A 10,116-nucleotide genomic window follows, 5' to 3' on the forward strand; every position below is an offset into this window, starting at 1 on the left:
TCTGACTGAGGGAGGTTTTTGTACGACTCTATAACACTGTGTGAACACATCTTTACTACTGATGTAATGGTAACTCTGACAGTAGTAATCTGCTGCATCTTCAGTCTGGACTCCACTGATGGTCAGAGTGAAATCAGATCCAGATCCACTGCCACTGAAACGAGCTGGAAAACCTGACTGTAGCTGATTTGCAAGTTTAATGAGGAGTTTAGGAGCTTCTCCAGGTTTCTGCTGATACCAGTGTAAGTAGTGGCCGTATGAGCTGTGATAATACACGGCCTGACTGGTTCTACAGTTGATGGTGACTGTTTCTCCTGGACGAGCAGATTTCACTGCAGGAGTCTGAGTTACTGTGACTTGACCTCTGCACTCTGTAAAAATATATATTATAATTCACCATGAAACTGAAACATTATAAAAATTATTAAAATGTGTATTTGTATGAAGAGATGATTGTAGAGATAAATTCTGAAGCAGTGTCTGACCTTGAGTCCAGAGGATCAGTGTCCAGATGAAGACGGGGATCAAAGTCATGGTAGCTGTGGGTGAAGTTGCTGTAGCAGCAGCTCTCAATCATGAAGTGTTAAAGTCACAGCGCTATAAACACTCCCAGAGCACTGAAGCATGTGCTGCTAATGCAAAGTTGAACCTCTCTTTATGGAAATGCGTGTGTGTGTGTGTGTGTGTGTGTGTGGTCACTGTAGTGTAACAGAGATTTTTGTACGACGGTTTCATTAGAATGTATCACTGTGGAACACTTTCGGTGGAGGAACCAAACTCATCATTGGTAAGTCACTTTTACTTTTTTTAGGAGTCTAAAAGTAAAGAAAAATAACTTCCGCTCATCATTTACATGAGTTAAATAAAAAAAAATTGTGTATAGTTATCAGTAATTTATTTATAAGTAATTCTTTACTGTAAAATAGTAAAATAATAAATGAGTGAATAATGAAAATATAATAAATACGCTGTGTGTTGGTGAGTTTAAACCTGGTCACTGGTTCATATCTGAAGTTTAGTGTAAATTGTTCTAAAGTCTCTGTGCTGATGTAAAATACAGACAAATGCTGCTGTGTGTTTGTGTTAAACAATTAAAACATTTGTGTAATCAGATCCATTTACTACTATCACACAGGGAGCACTTTATATTACACATCAGTAAGAAGTGTTTAACACAGAATAAAGCTGATCAAAGTCTGAGTCGCTCCACAATATAACCAGTAACTAGTAAATCTTCTCCTGCTGAGTAGTTCTACTGAACTGCAGTCATGTGAATAAGCAGTAATGAGTAAATGTTGTGTAAGTGTGTGTAAATGTGTGTTTATTGTGCGTTTGTCTTCTCCAGCCGGTCCCACGGTGAAGCCCTCCGTGTCTCTGCTCCCTCCCTCCTCTCTGCAGCTGTCTGAGGGATCCGCCTCACTGCTCTGCCTGCTGTCTGCCTACTCTCCACAGGGGGCGCTGGTGAGCTGGAGAGTGGACGGCTCAGAGGTGAAGGACCAGGTTCTGACCAGCGCAGAAGAACAGAAGAAGGACGGTTACACACGCAGCAGCACCCTGACCCTCAGCAAAGCAGTCTGGGAAAAGGGGGAGGAGTTTGTCTGTACAGTCTCCCATGCTGGTGTCAATCATCCGGTCACGTTCAGAAAGAGCCAGTGTGAAGACTAACAGCTCCAAGATAGAATTTAACACTGAGCTGCTTACACATCCATCTACAATAGAGTTTCAGTTCTACACAATGCTGACATTTCTGTCTTTACTCTCTTCACTGTCCTGTTGCTCTTCCTGTAGTTTTGCTCTGCTGAAATAAAGCTTCATTTTGGACATTGTGTCTTGTTTTATTCCAGTTAATAGTCATTATCAGTGTGATGAGAGAGTGTGTTTAGCTGTAGATTCAGTGCTGTGTGTTGTGCTTCAGTGAGTTTGGCTGAAGAAACTTGAACATCTGGTGAAAGTGCTGCTCTATTCTGGGAGAAAGAGGATCACTCAGCCGTCTTCATGTGAATCTCACTTCCTCTACACTGCTCTCTGATTTACTGCTTAACACTGACTCTGTGTGTTTAGCTGGGTGTGGAGCAGGAAGCTGCTTTCATCTCTTTCTTTACTGCAGGGTTTATGCTTGAGTGAACTGACAGGTAAAGACTTATTTTATATTAATAAGATGGAGGAGTTCAGATCCTCATCCATTCCTACTTGTGTCAAAACTGTACACTGAATTTAAACTGAAAATCAGCTTCTGACTTTCTTTTACCTCAGAATCCAGTAGACCTTCTGAGAACAGTGTTTATGTCCATTCTGGACCCAGTATAAATGAATCAGTGCATAACAGGACACACTTATGAAGCTGGTCACACTCTTCAGATTAAATTAAAAAAATATAGTGACATTTCCACATGGATGTGGTGAGGGAGGACATGCAGGAGGTTGGAGTAAAAAGTAAGATGTGGTAGACAGAGACAGATGGAGACAAATGGTCCGCTGTGGCGACCCCTAGTGGGAGCAGCTGAAAGAAAAAGAAGAGACATTTTTACTGTCTGAAGTAATCTTAGAACATTTCATCTCATTTAATGTGTTTTATTAATAATGTATGTACGTTGCTGTGCTACAACATTAAACATACATTCACATCTATTACTGCACAGAGATTTCTTAGTGATCTGCCAGAGTTATCAGCTATGACTGGATCACTGTCTGACCCCAGAGAACTCGATCAGGTGACTGAATGCTTAGAGTAAACATTATATCATACTTTAAATAATGTAGCTCCATTTAAAATAAAAATTATTATAGAGAATAAACTTGCTCCCGCATGAAAACTGTTTAGAAGAAACTGCAATAGAGTGGGATTAGGGAGAGTCGTTAGGATGTAACGACCAGAGAGAGTAAGGGTTTTTTTAAGGGAGGCTTTCCTGGTGGAACAGCATGAAAAATATAATACAGGTTGAGCCTAAGATCTTTACCTCTGTGAAAAAATATATTTATCACTTGGACATAGACGGCTCTTTTTAGCCCCTCTCTTGAGTCTATCTTCTCTGTCCAAAAGTCGAACATTCTAATTCTCAATCCTGTGTCCTTTGTCTTTTATGTGATGATATACTGTTGTTTCGGGCCCTGATGTATTACTCTTTGTGTTGATACATGTGGAGCTCTGAACACTCGTCACTGCAGTGGATCAGGAATATTATATTTATTTGTTTAGTTGCTTTTTTATTACTTTTTATGGATCTTCTTATTTTTGTAGTCCTGATACCTAATAGGGGTCGAGGCACTGACTAACACATATCATGTAGACAGATCCTTAGTCAAGTTCAAAACACAGGTAGTCACATGGCAAAATAGGAATGGCACAGTTTTAAATTGGACAAGTAAAACTATCAAACATACAGAAAGAAGAAATAAAAGGTCTAAAAAACTAGGACCTAAACCCTGTTAAAAAAAGAAACCATGAAGAATTTTTTGACAAACAGTAAAAAAGTCAGCTAATACATGCGACTGTGATCATAACTACCTATTCTCTCTCTCTCTCTCTCTCTCTCTCTCTCTCTCTCTCTGTGCTGGGTGTGAGGAGAGTGCTTGGATGGCTGTTCAGCGTTTTGTCAAGTTGTGGAAGGACTGACATCCCCCCCCCCCCAATTTATTTATTTATTTATTTATTTTTATTAGTAAATGTTACTAATAAAAAAAAGTTAAAGGTTTATAGTGAGAGAGAGAGAGAGTGAGCGGGGCATCATGGCCTCTGAGGCTGGTCAAGAGACACTGTCTCTCCGACATGGCATTACTGTAGGTGTGTGGTGGAGGACGGAGTAGAGGTGGAGGAGGTGCTGCTAGTGGTGGAGAGCAGGTCAGGTGTGAGAACATCTACTCTGCCTCCCGGATAAACAAAGCAGTGGTTGTGTTTTAAACCAAGATAAACCTTGCGAGTACACTAACAAAAAGGCGGAGTATGTGTAATAGGGTCAGCGGTTCAAGTTACCTCTCTGTCTATCGCCACAACACGAGTCGTAATATCAAATGTGCCCCTATTTATTAGGACAAGGAAATTATGAAGGAGCTGGCCTGCTTCAATAAATTTGTTTGCCCCACGTTCTGCCTTTTTGCTAGCAGATTTTAGTGGTTTTAAACGACATACTGTACATCTGCTGAAAGTGCTGATCTATTCTGAAAACTGTTTATGCAAATGTGTGTGTGTGTGTGTGTGTGTGTGTGTGTGTGTGTTTGTGTCACTGAGCATATTTGATGGTTAATGTGCTACTGGGTGAGGAGGATGCCACTCATTTTTCATTTTTCTGACTGGTTAAAATGTGCCTAAAATTATTAATAAAATCTAATCCATTGCACTAAAATCCACGCACACAAAACAAAAACATTAGAAATGTTCCTGATACACAAAAAAAACATCTGATCATATAAACCATTTACTACTTTTATTCAGAGAGTGGTAATAAAGTTTGATCTTTCTCTGTGTCGATGCACATCATAGGAAATTTCCTGTATGTAAATGTAATTAAAGGAGTCTTCCACTGTAATGTATGAGCAGAGCAGGTAATGCACTACACATGCTAATCCATAATTACCTCCTGCTGTCTCCCAGCCCACTTTGTAAACTTTTATTGACATAAATGTATTAGATTGTTTCATCGAGTGAATGCAGAATTTCCAGCAAACAGTGGAAATGACAGCTGTCTCTCAAATCTCCTGATATCTGTTACTGAAGGTCTCCCTCTTCTCTCTTTAAAACAGAAGAAAGATCTCAAACTGATATTTAATCTTTATTTAGTTGGCCCGGTTTCCCAAAAGCTTCTTATCGTTAAGTAGTTCTTAAGTTGTACCTTAACCTCTCTCTTAACGTTATGGCGCATTTCCCGAAATGTTTGTCTGCTAAGTATCTCTTAGGTAACCCCAACTCACTCTTAGCGTGGTTTCCCCTCAAGCCGCTAGTCGTCGCCACTGTGCAGAAGTCTTTATAAATCAGCGGTGTATGAAAGCACATTATGGCACGTTATCAAAGTCATATTAATGATGGAATATACTGTAGGCCTGTTTAAGAATTTTATTTTATTTGATATCAGAACTAATAGAGTGACTTTTAATTAGCCTATTTCATAAAGTTACTAACGCATTAAAATTGGCAATCACTTTTGATATTAAACAGGTCACAACAATTTGGCAGCGATACAGCGTGTTGTTGTGCCAAACTGAAGATGGCGCCGTTCGTGGAGCCGTGTGGTTCATGTAAATTTTTCTTTTAGGTAAAACTTCAGCCCCTTTTTATATTTTGCCTGAGATGGCTATTTAAAAAAAAGTTTTTGCCTTGTAAGGCAACAGGTTATAAAGCTTCTGGTGTAACGAGTATAAAAAAAACCTGGCACTGTCACCTTGCACATCCAGAGTCCGTGTTTGAGTTTGCATGTTCTCCCAGTGCTCCTCTGGTCCACACTGTAAACCTGTGATTCCCTCAATTTTTTAAAGTAATGAAGCTTTTAATTTTAAGTAAACATTACTATCAGTTTTTGAGTTTGTTGTGATCATTCATTTAAATCATTCTTTATTTTCATTAATGAGTAGTTTTTTTTCATACAAAGATGACCTGATCTTGACCCAGGACTTGGGGGGTGCAGGGAACAGTCAAGAGGCTCAAATGAATCCAGCAGCAGCAGCCAGCACCAACATGCAGCACCATCCAGTCTCCTGCAGTAGCATCATTCAGCCTCCAGCAGTCTTTAATCCAGGCAGTAGGTCAAGAGGGAAAAGGATGACTATTCATGAGAAACTTGCCACAGAGTTTCATGAATGTAAATTACAATATTTAAAAGAAGAACATGAAGTCAAAATGAAAATTCTTCATCGTAAGTTGTCTATGAAAGAGAGAGAAATGAAACAGCAGCCGTGTCAATTGTCTTTGGAACCAAACCTCAGTTAAATAAATAATTTTCTGAAAATTTTTACCTGTCTATGCCAATCATTTATGTATCACTCATGGCACATTTATGAAAAGTGCTGCAAAGCAAAAGCATCTCTGTAAGCAAGTCCATTTCTGTCATTGGCTAGCTCAGAGATAGGGACATGTTGCTCATCATCATCTTCAATATTAGGGTCTGGGCAGCCACACTGTTTAAGAAAATTATGAAGCACTACTGTTGCAATAATAACAATGCAGCACCTCCTAGGTTCAAACCGCAGTGTATTTCGACACTGGAAACGATTCTTCCATACACCAAATATGCGCTCTAGTAGCCCTCTGGTGAACATGTGAGCTTGGTTATAGCGCTGTTGCTCTGGTCTGACTGGATGGAGATAAGGGGTGAACAAGAAGTTTGTCTGTGCATACCCACGGTCACCAAGTAGAATTCCAGAGTGTTGTCTTGTTTCAAACTGACCATACAAAGAGGAGTTGTGGAAAATCCTTGAGTCATGAGTTGAACATTTCCAACATGCAACAATATTGGAGAACTGCATAGTGGGAGTGCACACTCCTTGTACATTTATTGAAAACCAGTTTTTACGATTTCTGAATTCCTCAGCATTTGCTGTAGAGGGACACTTGATGGAAATGTGGCAGCCATCGATACAACCAATGACTCCAGGGAAGTTCCCATATTCATAGAAATCTACCTTGTATGTGGCCTGTTCAGCAGCATTTGGGAACTTGATAATCCTTTTTCAGTTCACATATAGCACTGCAGACTTCGTGTACTATTTTGCACACTGTTGATTTACCTACACCACACAAATCCCCAGTTTCACGATGGAAGGTTCCACATGCCAAAAACCTTAAGGTAATTAATATTTGTAAGGTAGGAGAAATAGAGGTGCCCCTGACTAAGTCACCTGAAAGCTTGGGCTGCAGCAAACCAATGCTGGTCAAGGCCTTGTGATATCCCTGGACAACAACCAAATCACTCCATCAGCCACCGCCCGCAATCTTGAGGTAACCGTGGACAATCATCTGTCATTTTTCCCACACATTGCTAACCTTACTCGCTCTTTTCGATTTCTTCTTCACAATATCAGATATCGCCCATTTCTTTCTTCACAGGCTACTCAGGTGCTTGTTCAGTCCCTTGTTATTTCAAGACTGGACTACTGCAACTCACTCTTGGCAGGCCTGCCTCTGTCCACGATTCGTCCTCTGCAACTGATCCAGAATGCAGCAGCACCTCTCGTCTTTAACCTTCCTAAGCTCTCCCACACCACCCCACTCCTCCACTCCCTGCACTGGCTTCCTGTAGCTGGCCGCATCAAATTCAAAACACTGATGCTTGCCTACAAAGCTAAAAATGGCCCAGCACCCACTTACCTCTCTGCGCTAATTACACCACGCACTGCACCACGTTCCCTCCGATCCTCCAGCACTGCTTGCCTCATCCCACCATCTCTCAGGGATCGAGGGCGGCATTCATCCAGGCTCTTTTCTGTTCTGGCACCTAGGGGGTGAAATGAACTTCCTCTAGATGTCTGTACAGCAGAGACTTTGACCATCTTTAAACGACGACTCAAGACGCATCTGTTAACCCAGTGTAAGTATGTATCCAATGATGTAAACATTAAAGCACTTTTTGTAAGTCACTCTGGATAAGAGCATTTGCCAAATGCCCAAATGTAAATTATTTCTGTGGCATTTTCCTTTGACATACGGAAACGGTCAAGAAAATGTAAATCATCAAAATCATTTAGTGGGTGGCTCCTGTCTTTCAGCAACCTTCTTTCTGGTCTTGGTGGTGGTCTCTGATTATCGTTAAAATAGTCGAGGTGATCCATTTTCTGCTACTGTGGACGTGAGCCTTGAGGCAAGAAGTTTTTAATCGGAGGTTAAACCTGCTTTGACCAGGTTTAATTTTATATAGATCTGGATTAGGTCTAATCCTACCTTCTAGAAATCTGATTGTTTAAGTCTAGACTAGTGCAAGTCTGAGACTATTGTAATCCATGTATGAGAAAGCTACTTCAATAAAGCCAGGTTTAAAAAGACATTTAGTCTACGACTTGGCTTAATCCACCTACAGGAAACCGGCCTAATATGTTTAATTACCTTGAGCATTAGGGTTACAGTGCAGTCCAAAGATCTGCAGATTAGTCTAATTGGCATTTTCAAAATTGCCCATAGTGTGTGTGTGTGTGTGTGTGTGTGCACCCTGCGATAACCTGTGCAGTGTTTCCTTGTGCCCCACTGTAAGTCTCCTGGGATAAGATGCAGGGCCTCCACAACCGTGAATACAGTGTTACGACCCAGTCTAGGGTTGGGCCGCACAGCGATATTAAAGGTGAATGAATAATGGTAAGCTGGAGAAGGTACTGTTTCAACTCAAAAACAACACACATAAGGGATTGTAAATTATATATTGAATAAAGTACTATAAAAAATAACCGGTGTGAACTTCAGGGTGGACCAAGGCCAAAACAACAAACAGAAGAACTGATTAAGGAAACCTCTAACTTCCCTACAAAAGAAAACAGAAATAAAACACAATTTGCTAACCTAACTCCCTATCCATAAACAGTTAAGAAAAAAAACCCTCCCACACCCAAAAAAAATGGCGGCCACATCCCTACAACTGGTGAAAAAAAGAGAAACATATACATAAAACACTAACACTTTATATAGAGACTAGACATTTACTTACATACAGAAGATACTAAGTTTCACAGACTTACTAAGCCACAAAGGCAGACCCGTGGACCAAATAAATGAACCAAAAATCCACACATCAACCACCAGAAATAGCAAACACAAAACAGGCAAAGAATATGCTGAGTAGTCAAAAGCCACCCCAGCATTGATCTTCTGGGGTGGTTAAATACTGTCGGCCAATGACGATATCATCGGGGCGGAGACAATCATGCGACAATCTGAGGAGGAGTTGCAAGTCCTGGACTGGAATCAGGAAGGGACTGACCTGCACACATGAGACAATACATATATACAACGAAAAACAACCTGCTCCCAGCAGGTTGTAACAACAGGAAAAGGTGGTATAGATGATATGTAAAGGAGTGAGTGAGCATCAGGAGAGAAAGACCTTGTTTGAATGTGAATTTCATCCTTAAAGTGTGCGTACGCACATAAGGCAGAATTTGCATACGCACAAAAGTTTTCAGATTTATAAAACAGTACGTACGCCAGAACCTGCGCAAGGTTCGCTTTATAAATCACAATTATCTGAATATTGTGCGCAGGTGCACGTGCTTATAGCTTACCCCAATCTCCTCCCGAAATAACCATATTTGGAGGATAAGACTGCCTATTTTGAATATGTATGATCTCCCTGCATATTACAGTTTTTCTCGATTGGTTTGGCTCATTTCTTGAAACCGAGATGACTCAACTGTCTCAACCATCCCCTACATTGATCCCCTGTGATGTCCTCACATGCAGCATCCATTGCATGAAGCAGGGTCCTCTGGTCTTGAGCCTGATGCTCATACACCCTCCACCTCCAAGCTGAAAAAAAAACTCCTCAATTGGATTTAGGAAAGGAGAGTAAGGTGGAAGAAACTCCATTAGCATCCGGGGATGGGTGGTGAACCAGGTTCTGATGCGTGGGCCACGGTGGAAGTTCACATTATCCCACACAATGACATAATGTGGTAGCTGAGGTCCTTCTTCACCTCTCTCATTTTCCAGGATCAGATCAGTATAAAGGTTGTCCAAAAAATTAAGGAACTTTTGTGTATTGTAGGGCCCTAAACTGGGAATGTGTGTGGCCACACCTCTTTCTGATATAGCGGCACACATTGTTATATTTGCTCCTCGCTGGCCTGGGACATCCACAGGGGCTCGGTGGCCAATGATGTTACGGCCACGCCTTCGACCTTTGGCCAGGTTGAAGCCAGCTTCATCAACGAACACTAGGATGTGAGGGGTTTCGTTGCCTTCTAATGCCATTATTCTCTACAATAGAATAAAAATAAATCTAATCAGTCAAGTAGAGACAGATACTGCAGGGAGGATCTAAAGTACTGTAAAAAGAGGGAGTGAAAAACTGAAGACAATTTCTAGGCAAAATGCTCTAGTCACACAAAGCTGGATTCTGAAGGTAAAAAGGATAAAGCAAAACAAAAAAAAGTGGTAACCATGTCTTACTGTAATAGTGTTACAATGATAGACAACCAGTAGTTGAC

The 10,116-nt window shown here is 40.9% G+C and overlaps 1 long non-coding RNA gene across 1 annotated transcript; it reads left to right on the top strand.

The window, feature by feature from the left end:
- Positions 1-752: 752 nt before the first annotated feature.
- LOC128516549 (uncharacterized) lies at positions 753-1,821 on the top strand. Its single transcript, XR_008356764.1, has 2 exons — positions 753-787; positions 1,346-1,821. It is a non-coding gene; the product is annotated as an uncharacterized LOC128516549 (long non-coding RNA).
- Positions 1,822-10,116: the final 8,295 nt, after the last annotated feature.

Source organism: Clarias gariepinus, chromosome 2 (genome assembly GCF_024256425.1).
Source record: "Clarias gariepinus isolate MV-2021 ecotype Netherlands chromosome 2, CGAR_prim_01v2, whole genome shotgun sequence".
Taxonomy (NCBI): domain Eukaryota; kingdom Metazoa; phylum Chordata; class Actinopteri; order Siluriformes; family Clariidae; genus Clarias; species Clarias gariepinus.